The sequence below is a fragment of the Tupaia chinensis genome, unplaced genomic scaffold, assembly GCF_000334495.1.
Source record: "Tupaia chinensis unplaced genomic scaffold, TupChi_1.0 Scaffold138407_1, whole genome shotgun sequence".
Taxonomy (NCBI): domain Eukaryota; kingdom Metazoa; phylum Chordata; class Mammalia; order Scandentia; family Tupaiidae; genus Tupaia; species Tupaia belangeri.
Genome location: NW_006198305.1, coordinates 714,647 through 721,217, shown reverse-complemented (window position 1 = coordinate 721,217; position 6,571 = coordinate 714,647).

The following is a 6,571-nucleotide window of genomic DNA, read 5'->3' as shown; positions in this document are numbered from 1 at the left end:
GCTTTAAACAACAACAACAAAACCTGTCTTTCAAAGTGACTAAATATGAATTTTGTATCCAACTTGTGTGATGACAGACAGTTTTCACCTACATTACTCTTCTTGTGTTAAGAGCACTGTTTATGGGCCAAAGAGACTAGCAATTTTGCCTGTGAGCTGCAAGTGTAGAGACAGGTGATCCTTACACCACTTCCATTCCATGTCAGACACAGAGACCAGCATTTAAAGAAGGGAAGCCCCATGTTTAAAGTCCATAACCTCAAAACAGGCCCAAGCTCTGAGCAGCTTCGAGAAAGTCAGGAAGCAGTTCCATCTGCTGCTGCATGTAGCCCAGGCTGGAGAGGTGCAAATGGGAGGTGAAGGGATGGCCTCTTCCTTAGAAGGGAGGTGAGTCAAATGAATGCGATGGGGAAAATCATAGACAACAAAAATCAAATGCATATGTAGATAAGGAACAGACTAAGGAAGTGTTGGTGAGGAAACACAAGCCACTGTTACAGAAAGAAGATAACTTGCTAGGACACAGGCACACCTTTTAAAGAATTCTTTATGAATTTTCACACACACACACTCACACACACACACACGAGATCACTAAAATAAAATCTAAAACCCCAGAAGTTTAAAATGATTGAAATGTAACAAGACAAAAATAATTTGGGTGTCATTCTATTAGTGTCTTCCTTTGCCCACACTGCCCACTTCACAGAAGGGAAGGGAGAATGAAGGCAGGGCTGTGAGTGTCAGATTAGACTCACTAGAGAAAGCATAGCCAGAAGGAGGGACCACAGGTGAGCTGGGGGAGAGTGTGAGGGTATAGCAGAGGGTTTAAAAATTAGCCATGGGTTATGGCTTAGATCCCTTCAAACTCTTAAAGTTCTGAGTATAACAGAAATACTTGTTTGAACAGCACTTCTTCAAATAGAAATTCATTCTAAGACTGGACTGTGTGGGTTGTGACTCTGTAAGTATTGTCCAAACAAGATAAAGAGACAATCTTATTGCCCTTTTGTGAGCAAGTTAAACAGAGGAAAATGGAATCATTCTCTTGGACTATTTCAAATACTTTCTTTTCCACTCCATACCTATCATGTGTGTGTTTCTTAAAACACTACAAATTATGAAAGAATACATCCTTCTTTTTATTGCTAATTGAAGCTAAGCTTTTTTATTCAAGGCAGTTTTCCAAGAATAATAGGGACAAGTATAGCTCTATTATAAAGGCTTAATTCCAAAAGAGTTTATAAAGTGGTAGTCAAACCAGATATATCATATCTTAAAAATCCTGCAGTTGATATGCTGACATTCCTATCATCAAATTTAATATGTAAAAAAGTATCCCACAACAACACAGGATCTTTTTTTCCCTTTTGTCAACCTATTTTTTATTAATTTTTAACAATTTTTGGAAGCCCTTTAATACCCAAATTTCATTTTTTTATTATCCTTATTTTTTATAAACATCCTATCGCTATACATCAGTTGGCTTGTAAAGAGAATTTACCTGAGAAAAAGATTTCTCATGGTCCCTGAGAACTAGTGATTTCAGAGTAAAAGAGAAATGAAGATTTCCTACTGATCATTCAGCCTCCAGTCCATAAGCTTGAGTGGTAGGGAGCTCCTCTAGCCCATATCTCTGTCTCTGTGTCTCTGTCTCTCTCTGCTTCTGTCTTCTCATTTATTGGTAATTTTTCCTTTTGAAAATTGTTTAAGGTAAAGTATTCTCTTGCTTTCAGCCCTGCCTTTGTCTTATTAATAATCCCCTCTCCCCCTCCCACCCAGGCAGGAGAGGTAAGAGGCAGGCCATCAGAAGAAGATTCCTCATGGCTCCTGAGAACCAGCACGCCATGCTGATTTCTATTTTGTGACTTTTTTTTTCTTTTTTTGGAGAGGTTTTTGCTATAGGGCGCGTGCGCTCACCAGAACGACAGAGAGAGACAGAAACCTAGAAATCACCCCCCAGGGGGGATGGTCACACTGCAATCCCTTCTCCTCCATTCTCCTCTTGGGATCTTGGGCACACACGCACATGCACCTGGCATGAGTTTAAGACACCAGGTCCGGGACTCAAACCATGGCTGACTATGTGGGAGTCCAGCAACATAGCCATTACACTAACTGCTGGTCCCTATATTGTGCTTTTCTTTAAAAAAATTTTTTTTTAGTTTTTTATTTTTTCCCATCTTTTTTTCCCTGTGTTCCTTTGTTGTTGTTGTTGTTTCTCTCTCTCTTTTTTCTTTTCTTTTTCTTTGATCTTATCTCTCCGCTCCTCAATATTCATTTAATGTGTTTCTAGACGAATCTAAGGGAACTATAGCTCAATATCCAAATACTATTAGGGTTAACACATCCCTCAATATCTACTGAATCTGTTGCACAAAGCAATCACAACAGAACGGCATCACCAGATCACCTCTTTCTGCTTGCTCCTGAATGTTCAGATTCAACTTCAAGAATCAGGAAGAAACATGCCATCCATCAGATGACTACAAATCACTGCAGGGCCATAAGAAATATGGGAAAGCAAGAAAATTTCTTTCCTCCAAGGGAAAAGAATAACTCCTCTTCATCCACACAGTTCAATGGAAATCATGGAAATGTCTGATAAAGAATTTAGAACATTCATAATGGTGAAGCTAACAGAGATGGAAGAGAAGAGAGACAATGAACTGAAGAAAAGAAAGGGGAAAGGAGCTGATGAGTTCCAAGAGGTGAGGAAATTCTTGCAAGATCTAAAAGAGGAATTACACACTTTACAAAAGAATCAAATGGAACTGTTAGAGATGGTGGCTATTAATACAGGAAGTCAAAATTTCCCTTGAAAATATTAAAAGCAGACTAGATTATATAGAAAATAGAACCTCAGATGTAGATGAGAAAATTGCTGACCTAGAAAAATCCACCACAAAGACTGAGAAAATGGCCCCAAAATTTGAGAATAACATATGAGGAATACTAGATATCATCAAACGTCCAAACATCCGGATAATTGGCATCCCAGAAGGTGAAGAGACTCATAAGGGCATTGATAATCTATTCCATGAAATCCTGCAAGAAAATTTTGCAAACCTAGAAAGGCACTCAAAGATCTAGTCCCAAGAAATACAAAGGACCCCAAATAGAATCAACCCAAGAAGATCTTCTCCAAGACATATTATAACCAGACTGACCAAAACCACAGACAAACACAAGATACTAAGATTGGCAAGAGAAAAACATCACATTACCTATAAAGGATATCCCATAAGGATAACAGCAGGCCTCTTATGGGAAACAATGCGAGCGAGGAAAGAATGGGAAAATATATTCAAAGTGTTACAGGAAAAGCAATTTCAACTGAGAATACTGTGCCCGGCAAGATTATCCTTCACGTGGGAAGAAAAGACAAGAACATTCTCAGATAAACAAAACCTGAAAGAATTTACCAGCGCCAGATCAGATCTCCAAGAAGTTCTCAAGGGAGTGCTATGTCAGTAAAATTTAATACAGTCACACAGAAATTAGAGTTCAAAAACTAAGAAAATGGCCAACTTAATCATAGGGACAAGTGTGGAGTTGAATATTATATCCCAGAATTTAATCGGGAAGATCAAAGGACAACAGAAGATAAAGTACATAAGACTGATTTGGTGTAATAGAATTTTATGACTTTTGACTAAAACATTGCTGATTTTCTTCTAGGCTTTGTTGTGATTTTAAGGATTTGTGTCCTGTCTTGAGCTGTCAATAGGTTCGTGTACCTACCATTTGAACAGAATCCTAACCTGTTTCCTGGCTTTAAGTTTTATGCAAAGTTCTTTAGCATTTCTTTGATTTAAGTTAAGACTGCTTTTCTTGAAATTATCAAGTGAACTTGCTACTGAAAGTAGTTAGATTATTGGGAACCAGCAGTTAGCATAATGGCTATGTCGCTGGACTCCCACGTAGTCGACAGCAGTTCGCGTCTCCGACCCAGTGGTTTAAAACTCACGCCGGGCGCGTGTGCGTGCGTGCCCAAGATACTGAGAGGAGAATGGAGGAGAAGGGATTGCAGTGTGGCCATCCCCCCTGGGGGGTGATTTCTTGCTTTCTGTTTCTTTGTCTCTCTCTGCCTGTCTGGTGAGCGCACGCGCCCTATAGCGAAAACCTCTAAAAAAAAAAAAGTAGTTAGATTATTTAAGAAATTGTGTGTTCAATACAATGTAGAGGGGAAAGAAATGGAAGACAACTGCAGATACCAGAGATAATGTGAGAAGAGGGTGGGAAAGGACAGAGGGTCAGAAATAGAGGGATATATATATATATATATATATGTATATATACACACACACACACACACACACATACACACACACACACATAACTAGAAATGGAAAATTTTTGACGATAGCCTGCATGATTAAGCCACTATGCAGTATATTCTGGATGGGAAATCACATTTTGTATTCTGCGATGATGCTTAGGGAATGAATGTAAATTAAGTTAAAAAAAAGTTTCAGAAAAAAATTCAGAAGTAAATTACAGGACACTTGTGACTAGATTCTAGCTTTGTCCATATTTTTAGTTTAACATATTTTGTGAATCAATAAAATATGGAAATAAGTTTAGTATGGAAGGGAGAGAGGGGGAAGGAAAAAAGTGAAAGTACATTTAATTGACCAAAAAATGAGAAGTTATTTGCTGATAAGTTATAGAGTAATATCTTTGGCTTGACTGACATGCACAGTATTTGTGCTGGAAAAAGAAATGATGTACACTGTAAAGATGTGATTAAATGTAAATAAATAAATTTGAAAAAAGAGAGAATTTACCTAACATGAATTACTTCTCAGACAAGTCCAGTTGAGAATACTATACATGTTATCATCAAGATGTAATAAATCATTTCAACAACACAGGATCTTATAACCTGTTTGCAGGAAGCTATTCTAATGCAGCAAAGAATTTGTTGAAAGGTATTCATGGGATAGATACATTTTCAAGTGTGTCAAGAGAGGAGCGCAAACAAACAAATTAGTGTTGTTCCTGTCTTATCTACAGCACTGAAAGAAAGACATAATTTTCAAGGTAGGTATCATGAGGAAAGAAATCATCCGTGTGAAAGAAATGAAACCTCACTTTCTAAATATTTCATTATCTACTGTATACTTGTAGGGAACAGAACCAGGTGGTTTGAGGGCAGTTCTATGCTTTTTCAGTTCCAGAGAGTATCCATTGGCTATCATCTCCCTATGAGACTGGTACCTTTAGTTACTTTTTACTATAATAGAATTATTGAGACCTCATTTATCTCAAGTGTACAACTGGATTTTTTTAGCATAGTCACAGAGTTGTGCAACAATCGATTTTAGGACAAAAAAGAAAATATACCCATACTCATTAGCAATCACATCCTAGTTCCTCTGAACTATCTTTCAAGAATGAGGGAACCATTAATCCACTTTCTTTCTCAATGGATTTACCTGTTCTGGTCATTCCATATAAAAGGAACCATACAATATGTAGTCTTTTATATTTGGCCTCTTAGCATATTGTTTTCAAAGTTTATCCATGTTATGACATGTATCAGTACTTTATTCTTCTTTATTGCTTAAAAACATTCAAATGTATAGCTGTACCATATCCAATTTATCCATTCTTCAGTTGATGAACATTTAGGTCATTTCCACTTCTTGGATAATGCCACTAACAACACTTGTGTACAGTTTTGGGGCCAACATGTTTTCATTTCTCTTGGATATACACTCACACATGGAGTTACAGGATCATTTGAGAGCTGCATATTTATTGAGAAATTTCCAGATAGTTTCCAATGTGCCTGCACCATTTTTCATTCTCACTAGCAATATATAAGGGTTCCAGTTTCCTCACAATCCTGCCAACACTTGTTATGTGCCTTTTTTTATGATAGCCTAGTGGATTTGATGGATGTAATGTTATAAGGGTCTTCAAAAACTTCATGTAAAATGCATTTTATGATCAAACTACATGAATTCCAAATATTTTGCACCAGTGTGAACTCATACTTTATTCCATTCTGTGAGCTTTTATTTTGAAGCCCCCTTTGATCTGCATTTTTCTGATAGCTAATGATGTCGTTCATCTTTTCATATACTTATTGGCCATTCGTATATCTGTCTTTTGAAAAAATGTCTATTTAAATTTTTTGTTCATATTTAAATTGGGTTAGTTGTCTTGTATAATTCAGTTGTAGGAGTTCCTTGAAGTCTTTGTTAAATTTGACACCTGGGCCTTCTGGCAGGCAGTGGGCAGTTTCCACTGCTTGTTTATTTTTTTCCTGTGTGTGGGTCACATTTTTCTGTTTCTTTGCATACTCTGCAATATTTTTCATTGAAAACTATATATTTTAATAATACATTTTAACGATTCTAGATACTGATTTTCTCTTACCCACTTCCCATCTCTTGAATGGCTTGTTTTTGTTCAGTGACTTGGCAGACTATTTTAAGGAAGTCTATTTTCCCCACAGTACAAAGTCTCTGAAGTTGCTCTTTAGAGTACAATCAGGCATTTGTATAGTCACTTTGAAATGACAGAAATTTTAGCAAACTGTTTTTTGACCATCTCTTTC